Consider the following 17295-nt stretch of genomic DNA (forward strand, 5'->3'; position numbering starts at 1 on the left):
GTGCAAAACTCACAATCTTTAAAATATTATGCCAAAAATATGTTTCTAATGTATCATTTAGGCTATTTATATTGTAATTATTACCAGAACATAATGGACAACAATACTATTAATAAAATAACAATGAACTGCAAGTACAATGTACACAATAATTGCTATATATTCATTATTATTTGTAACAGACAGTGTTACTTAAAAAAAAACATACACATATTTGCTATTGCAATATTTTTTTTTATAAAATAATCACCATTCTGAATGAGTCTTATTAAAATGAGACCTGAGAAATGTGTGTTACTCAGTGGTTGAGCAGAGCACCTCCGACGGTGCAGCGTGCGGTGTTCTGTCAAATTGTGCAACCCATCGAGATGTGCTTCTTAACACCAGCGTCCATGCGTGGAAACATTTTTTTTTTTTTAATTGTTTTTTTTATGGTAATTCTGTTTTTTTGGGTGCATTAAACAACCAGAAACCCCTTGCCATTATTTCTGAGTATTACAAATGCGTAAATGACAGCTGATGATAATGAAAGTAATAATAAGTGAGCAATAATAAAAAACAAATAAGGCTTATAATCACCCCTAATAACCCTAAACTGTCTCCTGATATTTTGATTCAGGCTTTCCAAATATTCTACCGAAAGCATGTTTAAATATGGGGCTTTTTCTAGCAATTTTATATTTAAAAATTAAATGTGCACTAGGGTAGTACGGTTTGACAGGGTAGCAAAACTCGACAGAACACCGGATGGAAGCCTAGTTCGAATCTCAGTCGTGGTTTTATTCTCTTGATGTTTTTTTTCATAATGGCAATTAATGTTATTATTGTTTACATATATAGTAATGTAGCCTACATATTTCTACGTATTTCCTGTAATATATTATTTAACAAATACTAATTGATAACATTTGTATAGGCCTTGAAACACACGTTGCATTGGCTAAATGATACATTTTCTTTATTCACACTCTGTCTGGCCCTGTTACCTGCAGAGGATAATTAGGTAATTCAAAACACCTGCTTATTGCATGTCTCTATTTTAAGACACTTTTTACTTAGTTTTTTCTTGTTATGAATATATTATTAAAAGACACCTTCTTGCCTACTGTATGGATAAATTTGTTTCACTGGGTACAAACAATGCAAATATACCCTCAAAGGTCCTTAGGGTACAGGTGTTTACGTTAAAGCCATTTTAGAGTATTACCCCAGTGACAGTTTAATAGCCTTATTCAGAGAGTGCATATAGCACAGTGGGTTTAAAAAAAAATTATTAACTATTTCATAAATGTGCACAGCACAAGTTACCTTTACTCAAGAGATGCCTGCTTGAATAATTGACATACATCTTTCCAAGACTGTAAAATACATTTTAGCTAAAGAGCACTTCAGTGCACTCTTTTCACTACACTGAATTCATGTTTGCCAAATAAAACTAAATGTTAAAGACATACATTAAAAAATGGGCAATTAACTTACATTTTCAAAATACATTTAAGGACTGAATTTTATTATTTTCCCACATGGGTAAAAGTGAAGTGGCTCAATTAATTTAATTAACACAAACATTAAAAAAATAGGTACACCTGACATCTTAAATCCTCGTGCAGCAATATTAATGTGATTTATCAGCTTTCTGAGTCCTACCGTCCATCGTCTGCACTAATAACCAGGAACTAAGCTCCTAACGACAGGTCTAGAGCTACAGTTGGAACGACGCAGCTGAACCACGGTAGTTGCGAATATTCGCTGGAACCACGGTTCTGGGAAACACCTGAGTAGCTTAACTAAGGTTCGCACTATGCAAGTTACTAACGTGGTTACCTCCATAGTTCCAACCACGCTTTTGGGAAACACCTGCGTCGCAGCTGCATCGTCCAGACTATGTAAGTTGCTAACGTAGTTACGCTTTTGGGAAACGTACCCCTGTATGGTTAGTGGTGTTTCTTAGCTGTGCTGTGTTTGATACTCACTATACTGGGCAGAGTATGTTGTAAGTGTTAATTAGCTTAGTAAAACACTAACAAATACAAACAGCAATTTTACAAAAAGCAGAGCTTTTACAGCACTGGTTCCTTAAAACATCTCCGAATCTCTCATAATCTGAATTTAATATGTATACATTAATATATTATATATTTATATAATATTTAATAGTTATTTCTAACTGGTTTGGTAAATTGGTAAATTTGGTAAATCAGGTGAGCTGCTTACGGAACTGTACAATATACACATGCTCACCGTATACAGGAGTCGTAGTAGTGTAGACAGTCCGAGTTCGAAACCAAAAGACAGTCCAACCAACATTAGACAGTCCAGTCCAACATTAAATCCAAAAGAGGCAAAACAAGAGACATAAACTGATATACCAGAAAACCAGGTCGTAACTAGTGGGCAATAGATAAACACAGGAGAATAACGCTCAGTACGCAACGGAAAGTCGACAATACCTCGCGGTGTTTGTTTATAAAATGCTGCCTTTAATACAGGAAGCTAGATAAGCATAACCCGGAACTTCCTCAAAACACAGGTGAAACAGAGCGTCAGAGCGTAACGTGATTGGGTGAAGGAGAGAGACTGACGGTGATGTCATAATTCATGGCATTTTGGGAAATGGGGTCAGGTAATGTGGAAGGAGAGCACGGTGGCGTGACACAGTACTGCACAATACAACGAAAAGATATTTTTTACAATATATATATATATATATATATATATATATATATATATATATATATATATATATATATATATATATATATTTGTGTGTGTGTGTGTGTGTGTGTGTGTGTGTGGTGTGTGTGTGTGGTTAGCTGTTTGCTAGCTCTACTGGGATTCTACTGATACTCACTATACTAGGCAGAGTGATAGACTCTTGAGAGGGGTATACCGTTAGTGGTATTGAAAGTCTTTATTCTTATTCCTTCGTGAAACATCTGTTGTCTTAAACATGTTTGTCTTAAACATTCTACAAATATTTGAGTAATGGTAAAATGGTACAAAAAAAAGACAATTCAAAAGCCAAAGTTGAACATTTTGAATCCTCAGATTGTTGAGGAATTTAAGCTGAGCAGAAAAATAATTCAGTATTGTATTTTCAGAGTTTCACAGAAAATACACAGCAGACAGTTTAATAGAAAAAAATAGAGTGTTGTTGTAAACACCCAACAAAGTTTGGATATAAAACAACACAGCAGAATCTGATAAAATATAAAATAAATAAAAATTCTGATCAGATCTGTTATAGGACTGTCTGGGTCTGGTCTAATGCTAGTACCCCTGATTTATAGCCCAAGATTAGGACCCCCGAGTTCTTACTGAAAGGGGAAAAACATGGTAAACATGATCTGATGCTTGAATTCGTGAAGCGTACTGTGTGTATGTGCACTGTTTGCCCTCAGGAGCAAGATTAACCTCATTAGAAGGGAAACAGGGCTTTGGGATCCCTGGGGCTTTAGGCATGGGCGATATGACAATAATGTAGATTAGATTAGATTAACTTTATTATCCCCCACAGCAGAAATTTGGCACAGTGGCTTCTCCACTGTAAAAATACAAATATACAAAGTGACCCATAAATGCAGTAAAGCGTTTATGCTGCTGTGTGCAGACGAAAACAAAAAACAATTTAAGAAATGAAAGACAAACAGGAAGAAAAACAAACAGTTGTAATACATAAAATAAATAAAATGAGATGCTGAATAAAGGAGAACATTCAGTTTCTAGTGGTTATATAGAGTTTATGTTGAACTGATGGACAGATCAGTGTTTTTATGGACTAGTTACCACAATAATCTTTCCAGCCAAATTACGTAATGTATCATCATGCAGGGCTTATATAATATTCTGCACATTTTATTTTAGTCTTTCAAGATGAAATGTACTTTTTGGAATCAGCCACATTTAAAACACTGTTTGACTTGTGGAACAGAACTGCATTGAGGAGATCAGAGTGTAAACACAGCTGAACAGTTCTGCACATACAAGGACAAATTTTCTTCATATAGATTTGTTTAAAGGTTAAAGTCATAAAAGATTTCTTTTTGAAGTGGTTTAATACGTAAACGTGTTTTTAACCCCTTTAAAAAGATGTCTATTCAAGATTAACCTTCAACCAAATCTATATGTGGAAAATATGTTCTTACATTAGTGACATTTCAACCTCTAAAAAAGATGTTTTACATTTAACTTTCTACCAAAATTAAACTATTAAATATAGTTTCAATAAACAGCTCTGAAAAGTTATCTTAATTTCCATATTGATCAGAAAAATCGATGAGTATATCTGTCTGTCTGTCAGTCTGTCGGTCTATCTCTTATACTGTACATGGCCAGTTTGATTTGGCCAATTGATTTTTAGTTTCTGTAGTAACTGGACATGCATTGTTATTAAAAAGCTCTTTAAATGTGATCTAAATCTGCAGGTCTTCAATGTTCAGTGCTCTTCAAGATCTGATCTGATCATACTCGTCACTTAAAAAAAGAATGAAAGAAAATTCAAATGTCTTTTCATTGAAAATGCATTAAAACCCAATTAGTCTCCAGATTATTCTTCAGTGCAATAAGAAGAGATAAGAGTGAACTTCACAACCACAAGTCTTTCCTGTGCTCTATAATGAGAAATAAAAAAGGATTTAAATTACAGTTTATGTGTAATAACCAAAAAAGTAAAAACCCACAGCAGAAATCACTGTAAAATGATTTTATTCTGATGCATGTCGGACCATTTCTAAAAATGGGACAGATGACTAAATCCCTGTTAGAAAAAAAAAGAATAATCTGTGCCCTAATCCAAAAAAATGACTATATTAAAGTAATGTAATCTGATTAATTTTGCCTACTCTTGGATGGATTAATTGCCTTGTGTAATCATATAATTAAATAAAGAGGAGGGGAAAATAATTACAGCAGGACAACTTTAACCTTAACGTGGTATAAGCAGAAATGCACAGGCTTTGAGAAACTGTAGGTATGGGGGTTTAAAAATTAACCCCAATTTGGCAATGGACCATACTTACAGTTTAAAAACAGTTCCAGTTTTGTTTGTGCAAAACTGTTTAATTAAAATTGTTTTTTTTTTTTTGTTTTTTTGGAAAATAAAGAAATCACAAGCTTACTGTAAAATCTGTAACTTAAAATAGTTGTGTTGTGTTATTTTTGTTACTTTGGAATTGAAGTAGTTGTCAATGTTGTTCTCTGAGTGACATTAAGAAATCTTAGTATTATTATTTTTTTAATATCTGCAGATATCCTACATTTGTTGTGTCTCTCACCACACTACAGCTTTTTGGCATGTTTTGTTTTTTCTTTTTTACAAATCTATTTACATTTTTCCCCACTTCTGCTTCAACTGCTAGAAACCTCCTATCACTAGTGATGGCCAAACACAAGGAGGGTGAAGACTAGCACATGTCTCCTCCGACACATGTAAAAGCAGCCACCACCTCTTTTAGAACTGCTGCTGATGCAGCATTGCCGAGTAGCATCACAGCGCACTCGAAGGAAAACTCAGCGACTCGGTTCTGATACATCAGCTCACATCTAGATGCCTTGTTCTGATCAACATCACCCTTTGGGGGAGAAAGAGGGGAAAGAGGGCCATTTGCCCACCCAATGAGAGAACAAGACCAATTGTGCTCTCTCAGGGCTCCGGTAGCCGATGGCAAGCTGCATGATCGGGATTCAAATCAGCGCTTAGCCAGCTGGACCACTCTGTTCCCCTTTGTGGCAAATTTTAAAAGAGAGTTTAAAAACAACTGTGAGAAGTCTGCAATGCAAGTCAACAACAGCTACAGGTACGGAGTTGTTTTCTTTACTGTGTGGGCGTGGCCTAAATATTCTGTGTCTCTTTGGACAGTTGTGACAGCGGCAGAAATCAAGCCGCTGTCCCCGTCATCCGCATAACCGTGTCCCTTTACCTGTCAGCCCAGTTTCAGTAGAAAGTTTGTTTACAGTGTGTTTTCTGAAGATCTGAGCGCTTCAGGATTTTGATGTGCAATTTCGAGCTTGATGGACACCTGTGAAGACACGACTGAGCTGCACGTCTAAATAAATGAATATGCAAACAAACAAACTAAATAAATAAATAAATAAAACCCGCTGCTGGAGTATTTTTAGCAGGAAGCTGTCAGCTATCATTCATCCGCCGCGGTAATTAGCATCGCAGGTGGCTGGAGCAGGGCTCATTTATTTCTGAGAGATGTTTTTATATATCCTTTGCTCCCGCTACGCTTCCCTCTCCCTCTTCCTAGCCGCTCGAGGTGCTAAAAGAACACAGAGCGGATCCCCAAAGTGTGAAAGTGGAGCGTTCTGGCGTAGGATAAAGTGAAAAAATAAATATGGAAGCAGATGCAATCTGTGCTTGCCAGGAGATGGATTGGATTTCTTATCGGCGTTTTTTTGAAATTGAGCCTTATGCTTTGTTTATCTTCTGCCACTGAGCCCGGACTGATGATCCGTCAGGCTGCGGAACATTACAGAGCTAATGGCAGCGAGACGTCCCCTCCAAACATGCTCCCGTAAAGGATGCCCGTCATTAGCTCGTCATTAGTCTCAAACCAAGTGAAGATAATGTGCTCTGTACTTAACATCATACGAATACCAGTGCCAGCATCTGCAGAAAAACCTCAGCCCTGGAAATAAAAATACAGTCCTGGAAAAAAATAAGAGGCCACTCATGAGTGATGACACAATGATGAGTATTTTTGATTGTACCAAATTAAAGACCTCTGGAATATAATCAAGAGGAAGATGGATGATCACAAGCCATCAAACCAAGCTGAACTGCTTGAATCTGTGCACCAGGAGTGGCATAAAGTTATCCAAAAGCAGTGTGTAAGACTGGTGGAGGAGAACATGCCAAGATGCATGAAAACTGTGATTAAAAGCCAGGGTTATTGCACCAAATACTGATTTCTGAACTCTTAAAACTTTATGAATATGAACTTGTTTTCTTTTAATTATTTGAGGTCAGAAAGCTCTGTATCTTTTTTTCAGCCATTTCTTATTTTCTACAAATAAATGCTCAAAATGACAATATTTAGATTTTGGGAGAAATGTTGTCCGTAGTTGGTATTTTTGGCATCACACTATACTGGAACCAAACAGGTACAGTCACTGATCACTGACTTCATGTTTATTTGAGTTTATTCTAATGTTATATAGAGTTTATTACAGGTAAACATTCTCACTTGTAAGTAATTTTGTGTTTTGTAAGTATTTTAGTTATGTATGTATAGTTTTACAAGTACACAAACACTTCCTGCTGAGATGCAGTTTTCATGACTGTCTAGGTCTTTTATATGTATGTAAATATAAATAAACATTACCTTTTTCGCTAAAGGACTTGAGAATGACTCCTTTTTAAAGTGTGGAGCACTGGAATAATGCATTATGCATCACTTCTGTAGATACTGAGAGCTTCGTTTGATCTTAAAGTCCTCTCGATTCTTTATATGCTAAGATTTAGTTGTTTTTTTTTTCATGTTTTCTGTGCGATGCGATACCAAAAGCCCCCTTATCGAGCAATTACTCAAAAAGTCAAAAGCAGCGTTTTCTCAGTGGCATCTTCCGATCTGGTAAACAACACATGCTATTGATATTTATAATCACCCTCTTATCAACAATCCTTTATTTGCAGAGCCTGGAGAAGAAGCAGCAGAGCGGGCTGTGAATGCGAATAGGCTCGCGCTTTTGCCACCTGGATGCACTTTGTGCCTCTAAATCTTATTTGAGCCCAGTAATCCCCGTAATCAAATTCATCATAAAACAATAAACCCCTTGTTCGGAGCATTAATCAGGCCAAATCCCTTCGATTTATCACGCGCCGTGTGCTGCTGAATTTGTAAAGGTCTTTAAGGTTGCTTTGTAATTTCATTGTTCCTGATACAGTAGTGGCTGCAGCGCGTGTAGAGGCAGTAATTGCCTCAGAATCAATAACATTCCTTTAATTTGAGGTTGAGAGAATAAAGCGCCCCTGAATGTTCTCCAACTCAGTGTTGGAAGAGACGTTTTTTTCTTTTCTGGGGGGGTGGGTTAATTTAATGTAGATTACCTCCTTAGACTGAGGGCATTCAGTGGGATTGCTCCAGGCCCCGTAGAGTGAGGCACTCCACTAGTACTGACAAAGTGTTAAAGTGATAGTTCAAACCCAAATATATATATCTTGGTTTGTATAGTAACAAAAAAAAATTTACATTTTTTATAGGACAATTTTTATCTTAAAGGATTTTTAAACCATACACTATTCATACAGAAGGACAGTTTAAACCTTAGAACCACATTGGTTCTAACGCATATTGCGTCAAAAATCCTGCATTGTTTATGCAGCTTAATTACTCAGGAATGAGTCAACGCAGCAACATGATTCACACATTGCAGGGAATCCTATTATTTCTAAAAACAGCACTGAACTGATGTGTGAAAGTAAGAAATCTAGAGGTGGAGTTATCAAGAACAATAAATCCGCCTGGTGATGCTCATGTATTCTGTCACAGTAATAAGCAGTGTAATAAACTGTCATCAAAATCATTATACATTCAACTAGTATATACTCTAATCTAAGTATTACTCAAAAAAAAAAAAAAAATTAGATTTATTTCAAAATTAAGTTAAAAAAAAATTATAAAAAAAAAAATGACATTTTTGAGCAGCTCAGTGTCTTCTGATATAAATAAAAATAATAGCACGTGGCTGTCTCTCCTAACATATCTGTGTTGTAACAAGTGAAGAGGAAGTAACAAAAATGGGGAAAAAAACAGGGTTAAAAAAAGGGGTTAACCACATAGAGAACCATTAAAGAATTCAAGTCATGATTCTAAACAGAATCATTTGCCTTTACAAGACAATGCAGGACAAGACATTTTTTACCATACTTCTGCTGGACACAAATGAAAAGGACCTTTAAAGTGCGGCTCTCTGTGTCAACAAAAGTTTAATTGGTGTTCTGAGTAAAAGAATCAATTAAAAGTTTATTACTGTAAAAATGTTAGCATTAACCCGAAAAATAGTAAAGACCTAGATTATTTGGGTCATTGGTTGGTGAAAACTCATTGTAGTTAGTCAGCCAGATCATTTTTGGTGTCTGCACTAAAGCTCCTTGGCTAATGTAGCAAAAAATTAAAGCAAACAAATAACCCATCATTTTGCCCGTCCTGTGATTCAAGGACATCCCTGTCTGCTTAGCTATGCTGCACTGACAGCAGTGTGAAATAAAGTGGCTTCACATATATCTGAGGAGTGTAGGATTGTAATTTATTAATTAAAGTGTAATATTGTCTTATATTTTAAACACACATCCTGTTAATGCCTTCCTTGGTAAATTTGTGTTCAAAATTGAAGCATTTAGACCCTGAGTCAGGGGCTAGTCGGGACTGGGTTGAGATCCTGAGTGTGTGTCACCATGCAGTGAGACTTGGGTGTGTGTGCATCTTTGGCAGGGGGACCAGTCTGGCTACCTTTCCTCTGAATAAAGCTGTATCTCTCTGCACTGAATGTTTAATAGATTATTCTTTCTTCTATCATAATCAACAAAGTATCAACTGGTGCATTTGAAGAAGACAAGATAAAGTCCATATGTCTGTGCACTGATAAATATACAACAGTCTGGCTTGTGCTTGTCTATTTCCTCCTAGTGCTGGGGCTTGGGAGATCAAATAAATGAGGATTGGGTATTTCACTTCCAAAAATGGCTAGAAAATGTGGTACAATTGTAATTTGTAACATTACCTATAAACTCTAATCTGATCTGTCTCTTGATTCACCGCGTTGTTTTTTTTCCACATAATGCACAGCCTAGTTGCTGAGTAAGGACTACGTTGCTGCACTCATTCCATTACAGACAGATCTCACTCGTGAAAGAGTTTATCACTAATACACAGCCGATCTGCCTCGACACAGACATGCTTCAGTAAATGTAGACGTCCCTGCACTGTGAAATCCTTCCCCTAAAAAAGCCCTAATCCCAAACACATCAAAGAAGCTGAGAGGTGTAATTTGGCCACCTGTGTGCGTGTCAGCTTGCTGAAGATTTACAGAATCTGAAAGTGTTGAGGAAATGATGAAGATGAAAAGCAGGATTTTTACGTTTTTACAGTGGAAGACAGCTGTTTGTCATTTTTTGTTGTGTTGTTTACCGCTTGTGACAGATTATTGCTGCAAAGTTGAATACATTTGTCCTAATCTCCCCCCATAACCGCCCACCCACGCACCTTTCCCACACCCCGTCTGATTCTGTTTGATGGTTTGGGTTAAGAAGATTCCTGTCAGCTCCATAACCCCAGATTTTAGAGCAATAAATCAGCATAACACTGGCTGACAGTATTCAGGGCGTTGTGGGAAGGATTTTTACAGGAATATTGAGGCGGCGGATGGAAGCGGGTGGAATAATATGACTTTTCTCTGCTTTCATTTATCAAGGTTAATCAGCAGCCCTGGCCTGCGGGAGGGCGGAGCGTGGGATTTGATTGACGGGCCTCCATCTTGTGAGGGAACCTATGGCACAGCAGCAGCACAGTACAGGTAAGCCTTCACACATTTTTTTTTTCTTAGGTTTAGCCAATAGCATCCAGTGCATGATGAGTCATGAGAGCATGTGTACACTTGAAGCTGTTGGGAAACCTTTACCTTGAGCACAAGGATAGTTAATGCTTGGTGTTTTATACTCAGCCGTCGGCATGTTTTACTTTTAGTCTTATGGGAAGAGTCCAGAAGTTGGTTAGAAAAGCTCTGCTGGCAGTGGTGTTTCATCAGAACAGAACAGAGTGTTTTTGAAGGTTTAAAAGCATATAGTGTATTTAATATGTTACATATGCCATTACTTTAGCATACATTTATTGTTTGTTTGTTCCGTCATGCATAAAAGCAGAAATCATGCTTAATAAGTGTTCAATAAGATGTGTGCCTGTGTAGAGGTTGCCAGTTAGAGACTGGACCTAAACTCATGGTAAAAGCACTTACTTTAGAGGTCATATCATAAACGGGTACTGACGGAACATTAAAGTGATAGTTCAAAAATAAAAATTTAATCTTTGAGTTTTGTATAGTAGCTAAAACTGTCTTTTGACTCATAAAAATCACCTTTTTTGGTGCTAAATATGACAGTAAAGAACCATTAAATAATTCAATTTGTTGTCATGGTTTTATATAGAATCATTGTATTTACAAGACAATACAAGACAAGCCATATCGTTGCTGTCCAATGAAAAACTAGCAACTTTACAGGAGAGAAACATAACCTTCTAAACTTTCAATAGAAGTCAATGTGTCACATCCTTGCCCAGTTTCTTCCCTTCTGTGCTCGACCCCACCCCCCCCATCCCCCGTGCCTGTCATTGCCTTTACCTGTGTGATCCTCCTGTGTCTCTGCCTGTGTTTTATTTGTAGCTCCTCCCCCTTGTTACCCATCTTTAGGTGTTTTACATTTCCTGTTTTGGTCCGTGTTTATTTATAGTCTGTGTGTTTTCGTTCTCCTTTGTCGATCCTTGTATGTCTTTATGTCAGTCAGGGTTTGTGTTCCAGTGCTTTTTTTGGGGTTTTTTTTAGTCTCTTGGTTCTTTGTTTATTTATTTTGTGTATTTTAATAAATCCTCGCATTTGTGTCCGCTCTTCGTGTCCTCTTCTTGCTCCTGCTGCTAATCCCTGATACAATTTAAAGAGAGTTCATGCCTGTTCATCATTTAAAATGTAGGTACAGTATAAGGGTCAGTTAGTCTGTTCACATTATATAGTAAACTAAAAATCCACAAAAATGGAGATACTTGTTTTTCATTGGACAGTGAGATATTCATATTTATACTTGTGCTGGACACAGAAGGAAAGGAGCTTTAAAGCATGGTTCTGTGCATCAACAAAAGTTCAGCTGGATCTAAACTCATAGTGAAAGACTAACTTTACTCCAAAGGTTATGAGAAGCCCCTGAGTGAAATTTAAAAGCAGCTTTCTTTGATGTACCGCTGTAAACCCCCCCAAAAAATGGAAGAGAGGAGGACAGAGCTTCAGCAGCATGAAGTTCGAATGGGTTTTAGAGTTCTAGTCTCTTTGAAGTTCCAGTAATTGCATCATTAGTTATATTCCTTAGGTTAGGATGGAGTTTGATTTAATGACTAGGAAAAAAAACTGAAATCACTGAACTCATTGTTAGGATCATCAGTGCAGTCGGTTAGACGTGACTTTAGCTTTGTGCATTATCACGCTGGCAGTCAAAATACATTGTGTAAATTGTGTTCATGCTGGGATGCACATGAGCAGCAGCGATATATATATATATAACACCGAGTGGTCCAAATAATAACACCATTACCTGATGCCACAATTAACACACCAATAGCCTGGGCTGCTGACACAAGGCAGGTTGGGGCCATGAATTCATAGTGTTGGAACCACATTGTAAGCCTAGCATCTACAGGATGTGCATCAGCAGAAGTCAATAATCCACAAGATTGCTATATAATTATAAATGAAAAGATCTGGGGTCCACTGCAGCCTCAGCTTTCTGTTCTTGGCTGACAGAAATGGAAAGGTGTGGGGGCACCGAGTGGTCCAGCAGTCTAATGCGCTGCCACTATGAATGGAAGGTCACAGGTTCGAATTCCGTTCATGTAGCTTGCCATCAGCTGCCGGCGCTCAGAGGAGTGACTGACTTCACATTTATCGGAGGAGGCATGTGCTGGTCCGCACCCTCCTGGGGTCTCAGGTGTCACTGGTGATGGGGACGCGCAAAGGGGTGGGACAATTGGATAGCCAAATTGGAAGGAAAAACGGGAAAAATCAGAAAGAAATGTAATGGAAGAATGTGGTTTCTTGCTGTTGTAGTCCCTTCATTTTAGAGTTTGATGTGCAGTCTTACAGTAGATACATTTTGCTCAATTCCTTAATTAAACGGAGTGGTTATCTGAGGAACAGTCTGCACTACTGATGATGGGCACTTTAAAAAATGTAGTACATAATAACACCCTGATATTCCAGTTTGCAATTGTCTAGATAATGTAGTTATTGGGTGGATTTTACCTCCCTCAACAACATATCCACCGTTTGTGTTTAGTGTATATCTACACATTTTGTATAAGATTTAGGTCAGAGGTCTGTGAGGGCCATTCTGAAAGGTTGTCTCCACATAGTCTGTAGTGGACCATAAGGTATGATTTGGATCATTAGTCTGTTGTAGAAGCCAGTTACTGTATGTCTGAGTGTTTTTTTTTTTTTTTTGGTGTGTCATATCTGACCTTGACTTCCATGGTTCCCCTGAACAGCTATTTCTAGACAACATACCACACAAGCCACAAGCTGAAAATACCCTATATTTGTATGTTTTCTCTATTTCTATATTTCGCCTGTATTCTTGATTTAGCAGACAGCTGACAGTTCCTAATTACAAATTGGTGATGACTAGATGGTCTGCAGTCTTCGTGACATTGTAAAAACTACAGTACTGAGCTTTACAACACCAGAGCACATTGACCAGATGAACACAAACAAACAAACAAAGGGTTTAGTTTTAGTCCAGATTTGCAAACTTTATGTTTGTGATTTTAAAGCTTTTTATTGAAATATCTTTGTTGAAGTTTGTAGGCTCATAAACTTCTGATTCATACTAAAGCTTCTGAGTCTCTTCAAAAAGTACAATCTCTCAAAAAGTCTGCAGTCTGGCACATACAGTATACTGCACATGGATCGACCACCCCAATGTACTCTCAATGTAGACACCCAGATTTTTATAAGAAGGATTTTAAGATATGATTTGAATTATTATTCTGTTGCAGAAGCCAGTTCTGTCTGAACATTTTTTTGGTGTTCCAGATCTCACCTTGACCTCCACACTTCCCCTGGACTGCAATGTTTTTTTTAACAACATTCCACACAAGCCACAAGCTGAAAACACTCTTTACAGTATTTGTATGTTTTCTATATTTCTGTATATTCGTCTATATTTCACCTATACTTAATTTCTTCAGACAGCTAACAGCTCTTTATTACAATTGGTGATGGTTAGACTTAAAGCACACTAATTTACGCAGATGAACGAGAACATACAAACAAGGTGTTTGGTTGAAGTCCAGAATTGCAAAGGTTATGTTTTTGATTTTTAAATATTTTTTTATAGTTTAGTCAACAACTTTTTATATGTATTATATATTGCCCATCCTTGATGTGAGTAACGAAGAGGAAATAGACATCATAATGTCTTAGTGGGCTTAATGGGGATGGTTGTTGATGACTGTCATATAATTACGGATGAAGTAGTTATCTCTGTAATTAATTATGTAATGTAATTTGAGTGTGTAGCAAAATGACAGTAGTATAAATCCAGACAAGCGGTGGTTATACAGACAGTAAATCATCTCTTTATTATTTTATGTGTCTGTGTTTGAGGAGGGTAAAGAGTAGAGCTCTGCAGTTTTTCTGTGCTTTGTGGTCTGACAGTAGGGCTTTAAAACATTCCTCTGCAGTGTGTGTGTGTGTGTGTGTGTGTGTGTGTGTGCGTGACAGCGTGGGGATCATGGCTGGGTTTTTGGAGCATTTTTCCTTTCACACTTCAGCACCTCTAGCAGAGCAGCGCAGCGTGCTGGTGGTTTGTTATTTGTAAAAGAGTGTCTCAGGGCGTGCTGGAGGAGTGTGTGGTGCCGGATCCAGCAGCAGCTTTAAAGAGCAGTACCCCAACTCCACCCTTCCCCTTCAAAGCCTGTGCTCATTCAGACTCCGAGTGCCGCTTTTCCTCAGTTCCTGAAGGATTGTGGGAGATTTTCTCTGACCCTGACCGCAGCAAATCAGATCAATGGCCTCCCGCTGATCCACACACCAAACGAGGGCGAGGAGGCCGAGCGCCTAACAGAAGAAACGGCTCTTGATCACATGCGATTTAGGGGTCAGTTAACAGCTGGATACTGAGCACAGCTGGCCTCAGCTTTAGGGTCTGGGTTAATGGTCTAAAATATTGTATAAAGACATTGTGGGCAGTGGAATCTTTCAGGAAGCAAGTTCACTCTTTAGAGGAATATGACTACCGCTGGGTGATGAACTGGATGAATTGATAAAGTTTCAGCAAGATATCTTGATAATGATAATGATAGCGATGATCATATATTAACAATAACTTATATTTCATAACTTATATAACATATTTCGGTAACACTTTATAATAACTTTCATTAATATATTTTTAACTAATGATCAGTAGATGTGAACAAAGCAGTAGTTCATCAGAATTTGAATATTAACAAATGCTCACACATGACACTTATTTTTCATAGATATTCCTATTAAAAATGTTAGCAAATCTTTAGCTCCTCTGAATTTGAACATTAATAAATCTGAGTAAATACGAATTTTGAACCGGGCAAATGTTTATCAATTGCAGTTCATGTTGCCAATGCATTAAGTATTAACAAATGTGATAGCAACTCTTTAGGCTGTGCAAATGTGACAAATAACAGTTATTAATTATTAATTAATGGTATATTGATGAAAGTTATTATAAAGTGTTACCCATATTTCTCCCCAAATTGAGAAACAGTCCATATATGTTTTTTTGTTGGTACGGCTCAATTAAGAAGCTCTGTTTTATACAGGAATTGTGGTGCTTCATATAAACTCAGTACAAACTGTATTTAATATATGGTGGATTACTGAACAGGCCTGCCAGCCCCAGGATCCCAAGACCTTTGGTTGTCTGCACAAAGAGTCTACTGTTTTATATTAGGCTTATATTGGGTTTGTTTATCTCATTTTGTCAAGTTATTTCCATAAAATTCTGTAATGGGCAGTGCTGCAGCAATTCCCAGAATCCCCGGCGGTGAACCAGCCACACCTGTGCAGCACTCTATATAAACCCCAGTCAAACCACTCATTCTCATAGCACCATTAAAGAGGGGTGACCAGTTACAGAGGGGGTGAGAAAAGAAAAGAAAAGAAAAAGAAAATAAAGCCACAAAATAAAAAAGATCTCAAATAAAGCAAAAGGCTAACAAAAAGAAGCAAATAGATCTGAAAAAAAGCCATTAAGAAAGATTAAAAAAAAAGGAGAGCAGTCTGTTTAGAGTTTGATTGTGTTTAGTTTGGTTTATTTAAAGCTGAGAGCTGTCTTTCGTTTGTACGTGCCATTTTGTGGCATTTCCTTTTTTTCCCGCCTTTTTTTTGTGCACCTCTTCAGGGTTTTGTTTTCCACTCATATTCCAGTCTCCTCTGTGGAGAACCAAACCAAGTTCCACAAGCACAACCTTTCTAATATAAACATTATTAAAACATATTTATAATTAACTCAAATAATCAAATGAACAAAGGATTATACATATACCTGAGCAAACATATATAATTGAAGATAAATATTAAATAAATAAATGAATACAAAGACAAACAAGTATTTTGCTCTGCACTTGGATCCAACACCACCCTCTCCAATAACAAATTCAGCAGAGCATCATTTAATCAGCTTATTTTAAAAATAAAATTCCAGTCCAGGAAGATATATATGAAAGTATATGGAATATATATTAATATTCACTATCAGCCCTGTTGACTTAATGAAGGCTTTAAAAATAAATAAGTAAATAAATAAATATAAACATGGCTGCTTTTTGTACACATTATTCAAAAAGTGACTCCCAATTACAGACACTCAGCTCCTCTACTGTGTTACATTTTCTCTGTGTTCTCTGTGTTTTCTCTCGACTCACATTGACCCTCATTGTTCTCTATTTATATCCATTATTTAAACAGCCTACCAGCAGATTAGAGCTAATTGAAGCCAACTTATCCAGGGTAATAAGGTTTACTCTGATTGGCTATTGGCCACGATTGAGAAGATGTTTGTGTGTGTGTGAGAAACAGAGGATAACACTGAGAAAGTAAGGGATTGAAAAAGAGAGAGAGACAGACAGACACAGAGAGAAAGAAAGAGAGAGAGAGATATATACACTATATGGACAAAAGTTTTGGGACACTTGCATACTGCAGGTTTCTAATTGATCTTTGTGAAATCAAGAGTGTTGTATTAAAGTTTATCCTGCCTTTGTTGAAATAACTGTCTCTACTGTCCAAAAAAGATTTTCTACCACATATTGGAGCATTGATGTGAGGATTTAATTGTTTAATTGTAGTTATAGTAAAACATGTGAGTGTAAAACACAAATGAGGTCAGGATGTTGGATTTTTTTTCCAACAATTTCGTTCCACCTCATGTACCACATATGATGTGAATGACAATAAAGTCTCCTTGAATCCTTGAATCCTTGAATCCTTGAATTCTTGAATGATCATCACCTGTTGGAGGTTGGAGCAACTTCATTCCAGTAAACACAGTTC

General features: G+C 37.1%; 1 protein-coding gene across 1 annotated transcript in view; it reads left to right on the forward strand.

Annotated features, from left to right (window-relative positions):
• Positions 1-17295, forward strand: part of lrfn2b (leucine rich repeat and fibronectin type III domain containing 2b) — a 271257-nt gene that overhangs the window by 169120 nt on the left and 84842 nt on the right. Inside the window, exon 4 of the mRNA XM_049485169.1 lies at positions 10417-10518. The gene's annotated coding sequence lies outside the window, so the exon portion shown is untranslated. The remainder of the gene's footprint in view (positions 1-10416; positions 10519-17295) is intronic.

The sequence above is a fragment of the Astyanax mexicanus genome, chromosome 1 (assembly GCF_023375975.1).
Source record: "Astyanax mexicanus isolate ESR-SI-001 chromosome 1, AstMex3_surface, whole genome shotgun sequence".
Lineage (NCBI taxonomy): Eukaryota > Metazoa > Chordata > Actinopteri > Characiformes > Acestrorhamphidae > Astyanax > Astyanax mexicanus.